A 13791-nucleotide genomic window follows, 5' to 3' on the forward strand; every position below is an offset into this window, starting at 1 on the left:
AGTCTCCAGAGGCTGCTGGGCAGAGCTGAGCTGCAGGCTTGGCTCTTGCTGATCCCTGATGGCACAGCCTAGCTCTCCCCCACGCTGGGACCCAAAAACCTCAGTGATTGTTGAAAATTATTTTCTTCTCCTGGGAGGGTCAGACAGTGAATATTTTAGTCTTTGTAGGTCATATGGTTGCAGTCACAACTACTCAACGCTGCCACTGCAGCATACAGACAGCATGTAAACTAACGAGCATATAGCTGTGTTCCCGCAAAACGTCATGGAAAAGACAGGCAGGGGCTGGGTTTGGTCAAAGGGTCACAGGATCCAGACTCCTGCTTTAGACTTTTCCTTGAAATGGGCTTTACAAAAAAAAAAAAAACTCAAATGCTTTAGCTTGATCTTAAGTAGTTTGCATAAAATTAGAAGCCTAATTCCTGAGATATATATGTATTTCTCCTAATACGTTAAAAAGAAAATACTGAACTGTCAAAAATATTTAAATTCTTTCGCATCCCACTGAAATCCTCTTGGGAAATGCCAGGTGAGGACGACTGCTCCGTGAGCCTGGAAACCGCCTGGCCTGAGCTCACCACCCCGCCAGGCTGCATCAGGCTCGGGCGTCAGGCCCTGGAGCCCTCAGTCCCGTCTGTCCAGCTGCAGCCTCGGCCCACGCCCGCTCCGACCCGGGGGCTTCTTGCTCCAGGCCACAGGACCACGGTGCTTCGCAGGCGGTGCCAGCACCGTCTGCTCACCCTCCCCGGATGGAAGCCACTCGGAGGCAGGCCCGGCCGCCTTCCCGGGGCCCACGTTTGACAAGACGGCGTAACCAAGCCGGCACGCGCCAGCACACCGTGTTACATGACTCTACAGGCAGTGGAGAGAAAGGACGCGGGGGACAGACAGACGAGCCTGGGCTCTCTGAGACAGCAGGTCCGGCAGGGCCTCTCTGAGGCGACACTGAGTCCTGGGGGAGATGGAGGGAGCCGTGCAGAGAGCAGGGCGGAGGACGGCAGGGGTGGAGGAAGCGGGGAGGGACCCAGAGGCAGCCAACGCGGCGGGGAGTGGGGAGGAGGGACGGGGCGGGGGCGGGGGGCCCTCGAGGCCCCGCAGGTCCCTCAGGAGGGGTTGTGAGCCAGGCTGCACGCCAGAGTCCTCCCGCAACCTCCTGCTCAGCCTCCCGCAGGCGGCGCCTCTCCTCCTTCCCCTTCTGCTCAGAAACTGGTGTCCAGTCCTTGGAGTGAAAGCCAAGGGGCGTGAAAATTCAGAACATCTGACACGAAGGCACGTGTGGATGCCTAGACAAAGTCCCTGGCTGACTGCCGAGGACAGGGGCCCACCTGACGGGACTCAGTGGGAGCAGGCTGGCGTGTCTCTTCAGAAAGTCTGACTGCACATCAGCTTGCCCCTGAGCGCACTTTCCACAGACTTGCAGCGCCCACAGATAGCCTTTATTTGCCAACCACTGCCATCATACAAAAAATTAAATGCAAAATGGACAAAATGCCAAAACACATGTTCTTGGAAATACAATCAATCCCAAAGAGTCTGGGAAGGCTTGGAGGCCAGCTCCTTCGCCACGTTTGCAAGCTGAGCTGTTTTTGGTTCCCTTGGTGTGTTTGGATGCGGCTCTTTCCCATTTCACGTTGTTCGCTCAGCTCCAACCACAGGCCAAATGCTGCAGAAATGAACAGCAACACATTCCAGCCTTAAAAGTGCCAGTGACATCAACTGGGCCAAGGTGTTTTACAAACAGTCCCAATTATTTTCTCTAGAGTGGCACCAGACAATTACACAAAAAGCCGTTCACCCAGACCCAAACTCCTTGGTGAGAGTTTGTGAGAGGCCCATTGTGGAGAGGGAAAATGGAAGGAGAGAGGAGAGGGCTTGCGTCTTTCTAGGCAGGTGGATTTGATCCTCCCAAAGACACCTTCTGCCCTGTGTGTTCCCCAGCCGCAAACGGGGGTATCAGGGCCGTCTGAGGTTCCGGGGTGGTGATACAGGGCGCATTTCCCACAGAGAGTGTCCAGGCAGATGCGCGCTGCCATCACGGTCTCTGCAGGGCCCTCAGCCCACTTCCATCAGCTTCTCACCACGCCCTGACCCTCACCAACTTCCCAGAAGCTCAGCCTCTGAGGGCTCATTTATTAAGCTTTGTCCACAGTGGAAAGCAAGAAAGAGACCCAAGTAATTATGCCATTTCAGGGTCCCAGGAGGCCATGGTGTTCGGAGGGAAAACATAAAGGAGACTCCGCATAAAGGCTGGTGGGGCTCCTGGGCCCACCCACAGCACAGGGGCCAGTTCCCAGGTGGGACGGTCTGTCCGTGGGCCTTTCCACTCTGGCCTGGATTTGGGCCTGGATTTGCCATAGCTCCCAAGCCTACTGGTCTCTGTTGTCTGTGGGCTGGGGGCCTCTCGTCCTCTGCCCATCCCCGTCCTCGGCTGCCCGCTCCTTCTCAGCACGGCTTGCTTCCTGGCCGCCGAGGCTCTGTCCCTCTGAAGGTGGCGCCTGAGGAGCCAGGCAGTCAGGTAGCCTCTGGGACTTCGGAACTCAGCCCCTTCTGTGCTTTCACTTGCCCTCCCCTCCCAGCTGCAGCTCCCCAGGGAGGAAAGGCCTGACTCTCAGGAGCACCAGCACTTCGCACACAGGCACGGGGCTCGGGGACACACCTGCTCTGCTTCCTGCAGAAACGCCTTCTGGGGCGTCCCCAGCCCGCTTCCCCTGCCTCCACTCTGCGCAGGTGCTGGAATGACTGCTCACAACGCGTGGCTCCTTCCAGCACTCACAGCCCTGGGCCTGCCCTGGTGGGCAAGGCAGGAAGGCCCAGTGGGAAGGCTGGGAGCTCCAGAGCTCTGCGGCCCATTCAGAGTCGCCACTCCCTGGGTGTGTGCTGCTACTGAGGCATCTCCCGAGTGATAGAGGTGATGCCGCTGCACAGGGCTGCCCCAAGGAAGGGCTAGACTAGGCACATACGGCCTTTGGCAGGTCAACCAGGATCATGACACATGGCATGAAGTCCTTGACCTCTTTTCATAGCAATGACCACTGACTCCCTAGCACCCAGTACGAGGCCTGGCACATAGTGGGTGCTCACCTCGCATCTGTTACAGTGTATTGATTATTGATGCAAAACCATCTGCAGACCAGTGTTTACCCCCACCCTCTCTCCCCCTAGCATGCGCTTCCCAGTGGCAGGCTTCTCACCCTGCAAATCCCACCTCCTCAGAAAGGCTTTCCTCTGCCTTCCCCATCCCTGTCTCTATGCCACTGTCTAGTCTAACTGTCTTAATAGCAGCACTTCGCACTAACAGCCACTTGTGTGTTTCCTTGTCTTCCACTGACTTGAAACTCTAGGGAGGCAGTTGGCCCCTGACAGTTGGATTGACGGGAAGTCACCCCTCTGGGTCCAACTCAAGTCTGTGTCACCCAAACCACCACGGAGGGGCCGTGGGGCTACTCCAGGGAGGCACCATCAGCACACAAACCCCACTGAGAAGGCTATGCCTGGGGCCAGGCCCTCAGCTCTTCCACACGGGCCCTGCAGCGCCTGTGAGACTTGACAGCCTCTCAAGCAAGGGGGCTTCTCAGAACTGAGGAGATGAGGAGCCCCTCTCAGCAGCCCTGATTTTCCCTGTGCACACGTCTCAGCCCAAGTCCCCATGGAGTCTCTCCGCCCCTGACTTTACCTGCCCTGGCAGGGTGGCCAGGAACAAGTGGGAGCAGAAACACCCCCAGCATCTTCAGGGTTATTCCTCTTTTATTGCGGGTCCCGCCTGGGCCAGCCAGGAGGACTCTGGTGCTCGTCATGCTTGGGGCTCAGGCTGAGGGAGGCCTGGCCCGCCCCACAGTGGCAGAGCAGGGTGTGCAGAGGACTTGTGATGCTGCCCTGGAGGCGACACACGCCCTGCCCCCACACCTGTTGGCCAGGGCAGCTGCACGGCCCACACCCACCACGCACATGGGCTGCGGGTGCAGCCACCCAGTGCCCAGGGATGGGCAGCTGGGCATATCTAGTGCCAGGCAGTGACCCTCACTCTTCCCCGGCCGCTGCCAGCACGGGGGTACCTAGGAAGGAGGGAGGCAGCTAGAGCTGACTCCACGCAGAGCTGTGCTGCCCGGGGCTCCAAGGGCTCTGCACACGACGCCAACTCTGTCACCAGTGCCCTATGTGACGGAGGATGCAACCAGCCCAGGGACGAAGACCCTCAGCCAGGGGGGAGAGGCAGAGCCTCAAGGCAGGTGGCTCAGCGCTGGGGTCCTGCTCCTGACCACAGTGCCACCCCTGGGCTCTCATCCCGCCTCAGGCCTCAGGCACCAGGGGCTCTGGGCTTGCGGCTTACTTCCTCAGGGTTCCTTCCCTCGTCCGTGAGACAGCGTCTGCCTGATTCACTACTTTGGAATCCCCTTGAGTGTGGTGAGCCTGCATAAGGGAAAAAAGGCCCATTCAGTTGAGAGGTCCCTGAAAGGCTTCTTTCCCCACAAACCCCTGCCTTTGGCGGACGGCTGGGCAGGAGGTCGCCAGGGGCCCACCAGCAGTGCTGTGCTGGCGTCGGGACTTCAGAGGGTGGGGAGACATACCGCTGAAAGCTTTTTAGTTTGCCAACAACCCTCTGTAAGCACCATCATTTCACCACAGAAAGGGCAATGTAAAGTCACAAGAGTGGAAAATGTGTGGTCTCAGAACTAAAGGAAATCCTTTAAATCGAGTAACTCTGAAAAGCCCTTGAGTCTGCTTTCTTCATTGGCTATGGCAAACACTGCCCAGCATGACCAATGAGAGCCATGAGCAGACTCACCCTTGCGGACTTTGAAAGATCTGGACCGAGGCGCTCCTCCCCGGCGAGGGGGTGCAGGAGTGAGGTGGGATGCCAGGCGCCGGCTCCGCACGCATGCTCCTTACTGTCGCATCTGCCCTGAGCTGGGTCAGCTGTGAAATGAAGACCTCCGGTTCTCTCACTCCTCTCGCTCCACACACTCCTTTTCTGCCCCCTCCCCACTGGCCTCACATAGCTCCTTCTCCGACCCCGTGAGAGCCCAGCCATGGTCCCTGCTATCTGGGGCTCCTAGCCTCCAGTGTCTTGGAACTCTTCATCCTCCGCCTCCTGGATGAACAGTGCTTGGAGTTTTCTCTGAAGAGTTTCCATGAGCTCCTTTCCCTGTTTATCTGCTCTTGATTAAAAGGCCATAAAGAATTGATTTGCCAAAGACTTAATAACCAGGCGCAGTGGACACGCATGTAATTTAAGGACAATTCCAGACCCATCTTTCATGGCGACAGTGGTGCCAGGGCTGCTGCGCCCGTGGCAGAGTGGAGACAAACGAGCCCTTTAGCCCTTCGCTGATTGCTTCCAAGTCCAGCCTCACGCCATCTTCTCCGGCCAGGCTGGGCCAGCTCTGCAGGAGAAACGGCCTGGACTCTGTAGCCAGAGAAGAGAACCAGGAAGTTCAGAGCAGGCCCAGAAACTGAATGGGAGGTGTCCCAGAACTCAGGCTTTGGCTGGGTGTCCATTTAATTAAAAAGCCCTTACTAAAGTTCTCTGAATTAAGATATTGTGGTGGCAAATGTCAGAAACTCCAGTCACCTGGCTCAAAATGGGAACATATTCACTTATGAAAATTAAAAAAAAAGGCTCATCTCAGCTTCAGGCAGCCACGCCCAGGTGCCCAGCGATGTCTTTGGGAATCTGTCCTTTCCCACCCTTAGCTGTGCTGCATGGCTGTGGGACGGCCAACCAGCCCAGTCTTCTGCCTCCAGGCAAGCACCTATGCTGTCAAGACACCCTCTCCTCTCTGCTGCTGGCTCCAGAGAAAGTTGGTTTGGCTTGGGCTTGTGCCCATTCTTGGTGTAACTAAGTTCTGAGGACAGAAATATGAATGAGACGCCCCTTCTCTCAAGGGCCTCCCAGCCTTGCAGGAAATACTTCATGGTTAACAGACACGGTGTGCAGTGTCACCCCCTGTGAGAGGCTGGGGGTTAAGCACGGGGCAAAGCCTCCGCAATAAAACTAAACCTTTCCTTCAAGCACATCCCCCAAGGTTCTACCCCGAATCTCTTAATCTAGCAGAGTGGTTAAGAGCTCAGTATACTGCAGCCTGACAGATCTGCACTTGAATCCAGGCTCTGCCATTTAGGAGCTCTGAGAATCTGGAAAGTAAACTCACGTTTCTGTGTCCCGCAGAGATAATAACATTCCTGAATAAGGTTATTCTGAGGATTCAAGGAAATGATGCATATGAGGCAGTAAATTCAGTGCCAACACATAGTAAGAGCTTAATAAATGGTATTTGTTACTGCTGCACTGGAGTTATGGGGGTTTGAATCCCCTCTCCACGGAGGGAGGGTTCTGGAGTAGACCAATCCAGTACAAAGGGCCATGAAGCTGGCATCTGGGAAAAAGTTGTTATAAACAAAAGGGGATCTGATGCTTCAGTCATCTAATCCAGAGGTCCCAGCACTGGGGAAGGGGTCTAGATGAACACGGAAACTGGAAGGGCCTAAGCAAGCGAGTGAGTGTCACTCAGTCATGCCCAACTTTGCGACCCCATGGACTGCAGCCCACCAGGCTCCTGTGTCCATGACGTTTTCCAGGCAAGGATACTGGAGTAGGTTGCCATTTCTTCTCCAGGGGATCTTCCTGACCCAAGGGTCAAACCCAGGTCTCTTGTCCTGCAGGCAGATTCTTCACCAACTGAGCTACCTAAGTTAGTCAAGTCGCTCAGTTGTGTCCGACTCTTTGCGACCCCGTGGACTGTAGCCCACCAGGCTCCTCCATCCATGGGATTCTCCAGGCGAGAATACTGGAGTGGGTTGCCGTTTCCTTCTCAAAGCCCAGAGTCCTGAACCAAGGAAATGAGGCTGAATGGTGATGGGATTGGGATGTGGTGGGGTTAGTTGGAGAGGGAGCGAGCACAGATGGGGTACGGCTACTTTAAGGGGTGCACAGACCACTGCCGCCATGCCAAGAGCAGCTTTCTCATGATGCCTTCCTCAATCATAACTCCTCAGGGGAGGGAAAGGGGCCCTGCAGAGCCCCAATTGCCTGGAGGACTCCCCAGGGCCCCAATTTGCATACCCCTGAGAACCTCCACACCATGTCTTGAAAACTAAATCAGAGTCTTGAGAAAATGTGCTGAAACTCTCTGCGTGTGGGTTATTCACTCTCCTAAAATACTATTTTCAACATAACCCCTGCCAACTAGATATAAAATCCAGCTTTCTGAGTCTGGTGTTCGAGGCGCTCTGCTGCCTCTGGCCGCGCGCGCCCTGTGAGCAGAAGGCATCTCGACACCCCTCCCTCAGCGCCCCCCCTCCCATCAACTCGCACATGCTTCAGCAATGGGGAGGGGCAGTAGCCCCCAGATCCAACCTCCTCTAAGATCAGCAGAGGCACTTATGTGACTACTAGGCCTGTCTTGGGGAGTTTTTCTTTTAAGGTTTTGACTAGAAAATAATTACAGCTGTGTGATCCTTTACTCTAAATTAGAGCTTTCATGCACAGTGTACTGTGTGATTTTACAAAAGCCTTGTGAGGTGGAGAGGGACCTGCCTAACCAGCAGAGGAGGGGGGACCAGGGCTGTGGACTCAGCTCAGCCTGGATCCTCTCTCCCGGGGCTCTGCTGGCCTGGACAGCTCTGTGCCATCTCACAGTCCAGCCCCATCTCTTTTCTGAGCCCATTTCCCAGCAGATACTGAATATATGTCTTTAAATAGACTTAAGTTGAGGGTGGAGCAAACCCAGGGAAAAACAGAGGCATAAAGCCCTGCTCTCAGCTGGCATGCCTCAGAGTTCACAGCCGTCACTGCCCCTGGGTTTCAGGAGGGTCTCCCACCCCTCCAGCAGGACGACTCTCCTCCAGCGACTCACCCCTGGTGGGCCCACTCAGTGCTCAAGGCGTGAAGAACCCAGAGCAGGAAACCCCCTCGGTTCACCCCCATCACCCCATTGTCTGGGGACAGTGCGGTGCAGGGAGGGGACCTGGGAAAAGCCAGGTGGTACAGGTACCCACCAGCCACAGGGATGGGTCCACTCGAGTTCACGAGGCCCTGGAGGCCAGCTCGTCACCGGTGCTGGCCAGATTCCCCCACAGGCGTTCAGAGCAGGAACTGGACTCCCTGGCCTGTCTCTTTCTTGTGCATGACCTGGGTCAACACAGCCAGGTGCCGCCATGGAGAGGCGCGGCGGCAAAGGCCAGACTGCCGGAAGGGAAAGTCAAAGAGAAGCAGAGGCAAGAGAGGAAAGATGGAGGCAGCGGCTGCTCCCCGGAGACCCCCCCTGAGGGTGGCTGCACACCGGCAGGGCCCCGGGCTACCCCGCAGGGCTGCCATCAGCAATCTTGTCCTCTTAAACTAGCTTGGGCAGCCTCTGTCTGCTGCCCTCAGTGATCCTGAAGATGAATTCCAGCCACTCCTGCCGCCCTTAGCGGATTTTCTGAGAATGTGTGAATGAGGCAGGAACCGACATTCAGGTAGTTCTGCAGTCCTTTTTGTCTGGGTCATGTGCTGCCTTCCCAGAGCTCCCAGGTTTGGCAGCACTTGGGCTGGGAGAAATGGAAGGTCTGGGCACAAGACCCAGCCCCCAGCCACAGAGAAAAGGAGTGCTCACAGGAGCGCTGACCCCTTGACCAATGCTGGACTCAGATGCTAGCACATGTCACCACCGCTTGTACAGGAGATTCCTGTGTATTTTAGGCCAATAAATAGGCATGGTTTCTTTTTAGAGCTAGTATTTCTTTTGTATTTACTGCTTGGTGGTGGGGGTGGGGGGGGGTGGGGGTTCTTTCTTGTTTAAAAAAAACCAGTTTATGAGTTTGTCTTATTCGATTGATATTAACTATTGATTTCCATTGCACCTTCCCAGCCTCTCCTCCTCCATGAATGTTTATTATGCACCCTCTTGCTGGAAGAAGAAAGCTATCCTGACTGATCCAGGCCCGCTGTGACTTCCCTTCCCTGACTCAGTCTGGAGCCCTCCCTTGCTGCACTGAGAACAGCTGTTCCTTTTTCTTCGTTTTTTGCCAGGAGTGGCTCCTGGCAGGCACCTCAATGGAAAGGCAGAGTCGTGGCTGAAAGCATGGGGAACCCCACCCCTGTAACACATCATGTGGCCTGGGGTGTGTCCCTTCCATCCCTGGCCCTTTCCCTAGTTTGCAGAGTGAAGGCACCTTCAGTGTCCTGAAGGCCTGTCTGACCATGTAGCGGCCCCGCAGCTCAAGGCTCCACACAGGTGAGCTCAACCAGGGAGGGGCTTTTCCTGCCAACCTCCTTCCAGCTAGCCTGCAGACACACCCTCACCCAGCCCAGGCATAGCCTTTCCACACTCATGGTCTTTCTGCATCTTTCAGCCCACGTGGGAGTTTGTGTCACTCTCCTGCCTTAGTTGGTCCATAGAGATGGGCTGTCCTTTGCCGCCCGAGGCTCCTGCTGGGTCTCAGGGCCTCTGTGTTGTGGATTGGAGGCAGAAAAGGAGGTTTAATAGGTTGGGGTGGATATGCACAGGGCACTACAGGCTCTTTTCCCTTTTCCATCATTATGGTGGTTCTAAAATGTATCTACTAATGCTTTGACTTCCTCCCTTCAAAGAATGAAGTCTAACTCCAAATGTGGTCCGTACTGAATGACTCACTTCTCACAGAGTGTTTGCACAAGTACCGCTTTATGATTCCAAAGCCTCGTCATAAAAAGGACGCCTTCTGCCTAGATCTCTCAGATCGCTTGCTATGAGGGAAGACAGCCACCAGATCAGGAGCAGTCAAGCAGATGTGGAGCCGGAATCATGTGGGGAAACTGAGGCCCCTACCAACTCCCAACAGCAACCATTCCTCGGAAGTCTCCAGGTGACAGCAACTTCATGACAGACCCTGAGCCAGGGCTGCCTGGCCAAGCTGACCCACAGAAACTCTGAGGATAACAACTGCTTACAGTTCCTTTAAGCCACGAACTTTGGAGTACTTTGTCTGCAGTGACAGATAAATGATGGATAACTAATAAACCCTGAATCTCCTGCTGCAGCTAAGTGCGTGTCGCTCATCCCTTTCTTTGCAGAGAGCGAGCAGGAGAGCCCTTCCTTTGTTAGAGTTGACTTCAGCAGGATTTGGAGCAGAGGTTAACTCGTATTGCTGCCTGTGACCTCGTGTTTTGACCCAGCTTCGATCCACATGGCCCATATACCTTCACGAATCTACAGCCGTTAGCTTAACAAGGCCTGTGGGGTCTGGGTGGCTTCCACAGTACAGGCCTGTCCAAGATCCAGGGTCACCATCCACTATGGGAGGACCACCAGTGAGCCCAGAGCTGTCTCTGTACCAGGTCCGCAAATGCCAGCACTGACGCATCCCCAAGCATCCTGATGCAAACCAATTTGCCCGTGATGCAGGGCAGCCTCTGCTCCGGGAACCACAGCAGGACTGCTGGGGCCACCAGGGGCCACCGATGAGGCAGCCCGCCGGCTTCCCCAGGACGGGGGTAGACCGGTGTGTGACACTGCCTCATTCCCCCCGACACAGGCTCTGGGTGCCGAGATCCTGAGGACACTGAGAGGGATCACATTTTTGCCAGGCCCAGGCCCCTGGCCAAGAGCCCTGGGAGGCCGCCCAGCCCCTCATTCTCACAATGACAGATCCAGCCTCGAAGCACGGGGCACAGGCTGGGCCCTGTCGGCGATTCCTGCCAGCACTCAGCATGCCCTGTGGGGTGAACACTCAAGTCAATCCAGCGTAGCAAACATTGTCTGACCATCCACCACGTGTGGGGCACGGGCACGGTAGCAAGAGGAAAGGGGAGTTAACGTGGCTCCTGCTCCATGAGAGTGGTCTCCAGGGACGGGAGGAATTCTGGATGAATCTGTGAACAAGAACCAAACTGAGGAAATAGCAGCCTCTGCACCTTCTGAATACCCAAGGAGCAGAAACGCTAATGAAGTTCTGTGAGAGGGTCTGCCCTTGGCCTGGGCTCTACGAGATCACGGATTTCAACAAATGCCAACAGCAGCCGGCATCACAGAGGCCTGGGAGAGCCGGGTCTGTGAGCGTCACTCTGCCTGGCAGCAGTCTATGCAGGCCAGCGAGGGCCACCACACACCGTGAAACAAAAACTCCAACAGCAGCAGGCTCATGCTTCCTGCTCACAGGCCGCAAGTCGGCTGAAGCGTCTCTGCTCGCCACTGGGGTCTGCTCACACACTCATTCCAGGGCTCAGGCTGAAGGCGCAATCGCCACCCAGGCCTACCCCTCTCAAGGTGCAAGGCAGGGGGACGAAAGGCCAACAAAGCCACACAACGTCGGAAGCCCTCGGTTGGAGGTGAAGCATCTTATGCCCGCTCTCATTCCGCTGGCTGCAGCAGGTCATGAGGCAAGTCTTTGGGACGAAGAAGTGTACTCGGTCCAGAACACACCTTGACAAGGATGGGGAGGGAAGGAAAACTGAAAAATTAATATGATCTGCTTAACAGACGGTGGCCAGGACGTCATAGCCATTGAAACTGGAAACAGACTGGACCTTGTATGGGAGATGCTGGGTTGTTCACTAAACTGTTCCTCTTTCCCTCCTGGACACAAAACCAGACTACATGTCCTGGCTTCGTTTGCAGCTAGTGTCTGAGTCTGGCCAGGGAAGGTGGTGGAGACGATGAGCTCTACTCCCAGGCCCAGACAGTTAAACCTCCTATACCATCCTCCGTTCTTTCCTCACCTGCTGGGTAGATACACAGAATCTAGCTGAGGACCCTGAAGCCCAAGATGACAGCAGACACACGAGGGCCACTCAGTCACCTTTTGGAGGACAGTCACCAGGAGACACCCAGGTCAGTCTGCTTAAGGAATTGTGGGCACACTTTTCTCGGGTCAAGTCACAGAGATCTGGGGATTGTCTGTTACAACAGCTGATCTCCCGACTGTTCCCTCATGTCCCAGAGGCCCCGGGGGGCGGCTAAGCGGGGCTAAGTCAAGAAGGCCTGGGCTGAAATATCCACCCTAGCACTTTTCAGTGGGATCACCTTGAGCAAATTGCTATACCTCTCTAGACCTTAATTTTTCATCTTTAAACGGGGATTCATAGTTCCTACCTCAAAAGATATATTAATGACAAACTCCATCACTAAACCAGGTGAGGTGTCTTACTGAGTCCCAGTAGGTGGCCCCGTTGACCCAGTAGTTTACAAGAGGCTTTCAGGAGGTGGGAAGTCACCACGTGGCATGTTGAGGGCTAAGTCTTCCTGGGGGCTTACTCTGCTCAGAGCAGGGATCGGGCAGCAGGATGCCCTTCAGGGCTGGGAAAAGCCACACCGCAGGAGGAGCAGGTCCTCTGCTTTGCTGGAGGTTTCTGCACACATTGACTAGAAAGCTGGCAGCAATGGACAGTGACTCTCATCTCAGCCTGCCCCTGCCCCTCACCCCTGGGCCCCTGCAGTTCCTCCAAACCTACAAAGGCCACTTTAAACCTCAGGTGACTGCAGTACTCTCCTCAGTGGGCTTTTGTGAGGATGACATGAGCTGCTGCTTGTAGAGTTCATGGAGCTATGCTGTGCAAGGGGTTGTTATACACACAAAATAAATAGAAAACCATGAGGCTGAAGGAGAAGGCAGGAAAGGAGGGGGAAGCGACAGAGGGAGAGCGCAGCCAGGCGGACACCGGCGGGCAGGCCTCCGGGTGGACAGGGGGACAAGAAGGCAGAAACAGACGAGAGGAAAGAAACAAGCTCCTGAAGGAAAATTCGAGAAAGGGATCCAGTGAGAGACCAAATCCCCAAAACTAAATTAGGATGGAGCATGGCATTCGTGGTCTAATTACAAAGCATGTGGCCTTCTAAAAGCTCTCTCAGGTCAAAAACAAGTGCCTCCTTGGGGGAGACACCACGTGGCCACATCCCCTGTGCAGAGTGGGCGGTGGCCTGCTCCAGAAAACAGCTCCGCTACAAATGCACAGGTGCCTAGGGCGGCCTGGGGGGCCTACGTGCACAGAAAAGCAAGCTGGTCCCAACAAGTTCCCCTCTACCCCCAGGGCGCCCTGGTTCCATCCACAGCCGGTTCCCTGATCCTGTCAAGATCCCCAGGAAAAGCTTGGGACAAATCAGAAATGTTATTCAAATCTCTGTTTCCAAACCCAGGCAAGCCGACCACCTCTCTCTCAAGTTACAGCCTAATGTGATTTCAAATGGCAACCGCACGCCGCCTGAATCGGTGTCTGTAAGCAAAGCACCAGCAGCTCTTAACTCTCGGAGCGCTGCTGGGCTCAGCACTGAGGGTGCTGGCACGCTCGGAGTGCCACAGGGAAGGCCACAATCTGTGACCAGGAGGCAAGAGGCGGGCTTCCCAGGTCCAGGAGCCTGGCGGATGAGTGGGGTGCCTCCCTGGGTCCGAGTCTGCCCAGGAAGCAGAGCGACCAAGGCACCTGGGTAGAGAAGACGTGTGTGCAGAGGCACTGTGGTGATGTAGCAAACACCTCCACTGAGAAATACAACGGTGCTCGGTGAGGATTCCAGAAAATGACTTGCCTGCGTCCCTAGAATGCATTGGTGGCACAATTAAGCGTAAATTCCAGGATTTCTGACTGCCAGTTCTGTGCTTTCTCACCATATCACACTTGCTCTTGATTTTATCTAAACAATGCAAGCAATTATAAACACAGAGAGAGAGGGAGGTCCATTGACTTTTTTGAGGGGTGGGGCCACACTACACGGCTAGCAGGATGTCTGTTCCCTGGGCTCAGGCAGGGAAGGCAGTGAGTCCTAACCACTGGGCCACCGGGGAATCCTAACCACTGGACCACCAGGGATTCCCCCTTTGCTCATTTACAAAACGGGGTTGTTG

At 55.3% G+C, this 13791-nt stretch overlaps 1 long non-coding RNA gene across 1 annotated transcript in view; it reads right to left on the bottom strand.

Annotated features, from left to right (window-relative positions):
* Positions 1 to 1414: 1414 nt before the first annotated feature.
* The window catches only part of LOC121816453 (uncharacterized), an 80798-nt gene continuing 68421 nt past the window's right edge, over positions 1415 to 13791 (bottom strand). Inside the window, exons 3-4 of the long non-coding RNA XR_006056040.2 lie at positions 4328 to 4407; positions 1415 to 1663 (exon numbers count right to left, since the gene is read on the bottom strand). This is a non-coding gene — a long non-coding RNA (uncharacterized LOC121816453). The remainder of the gene's footprint in view (positions 1664 to 4327; positions 4408 to 13791) is intronic.

The sequence above is a fragment of the Ovis aries genome, chromosome 14 (assembly GCF_016772045.2).
Source record: "Ovis aries strain OAR_USU_Benz2616 breed Rambouillet chromosome 14, ARS-UI_Ramb_v3.0, whole genome shotgun sequence".
NCBI classification, from domain to species: Eukaryota; Metazoa; Chordata; class Mammalia; order Artiodactyla; family Bovidae; genus Ovis; species Ovis aries.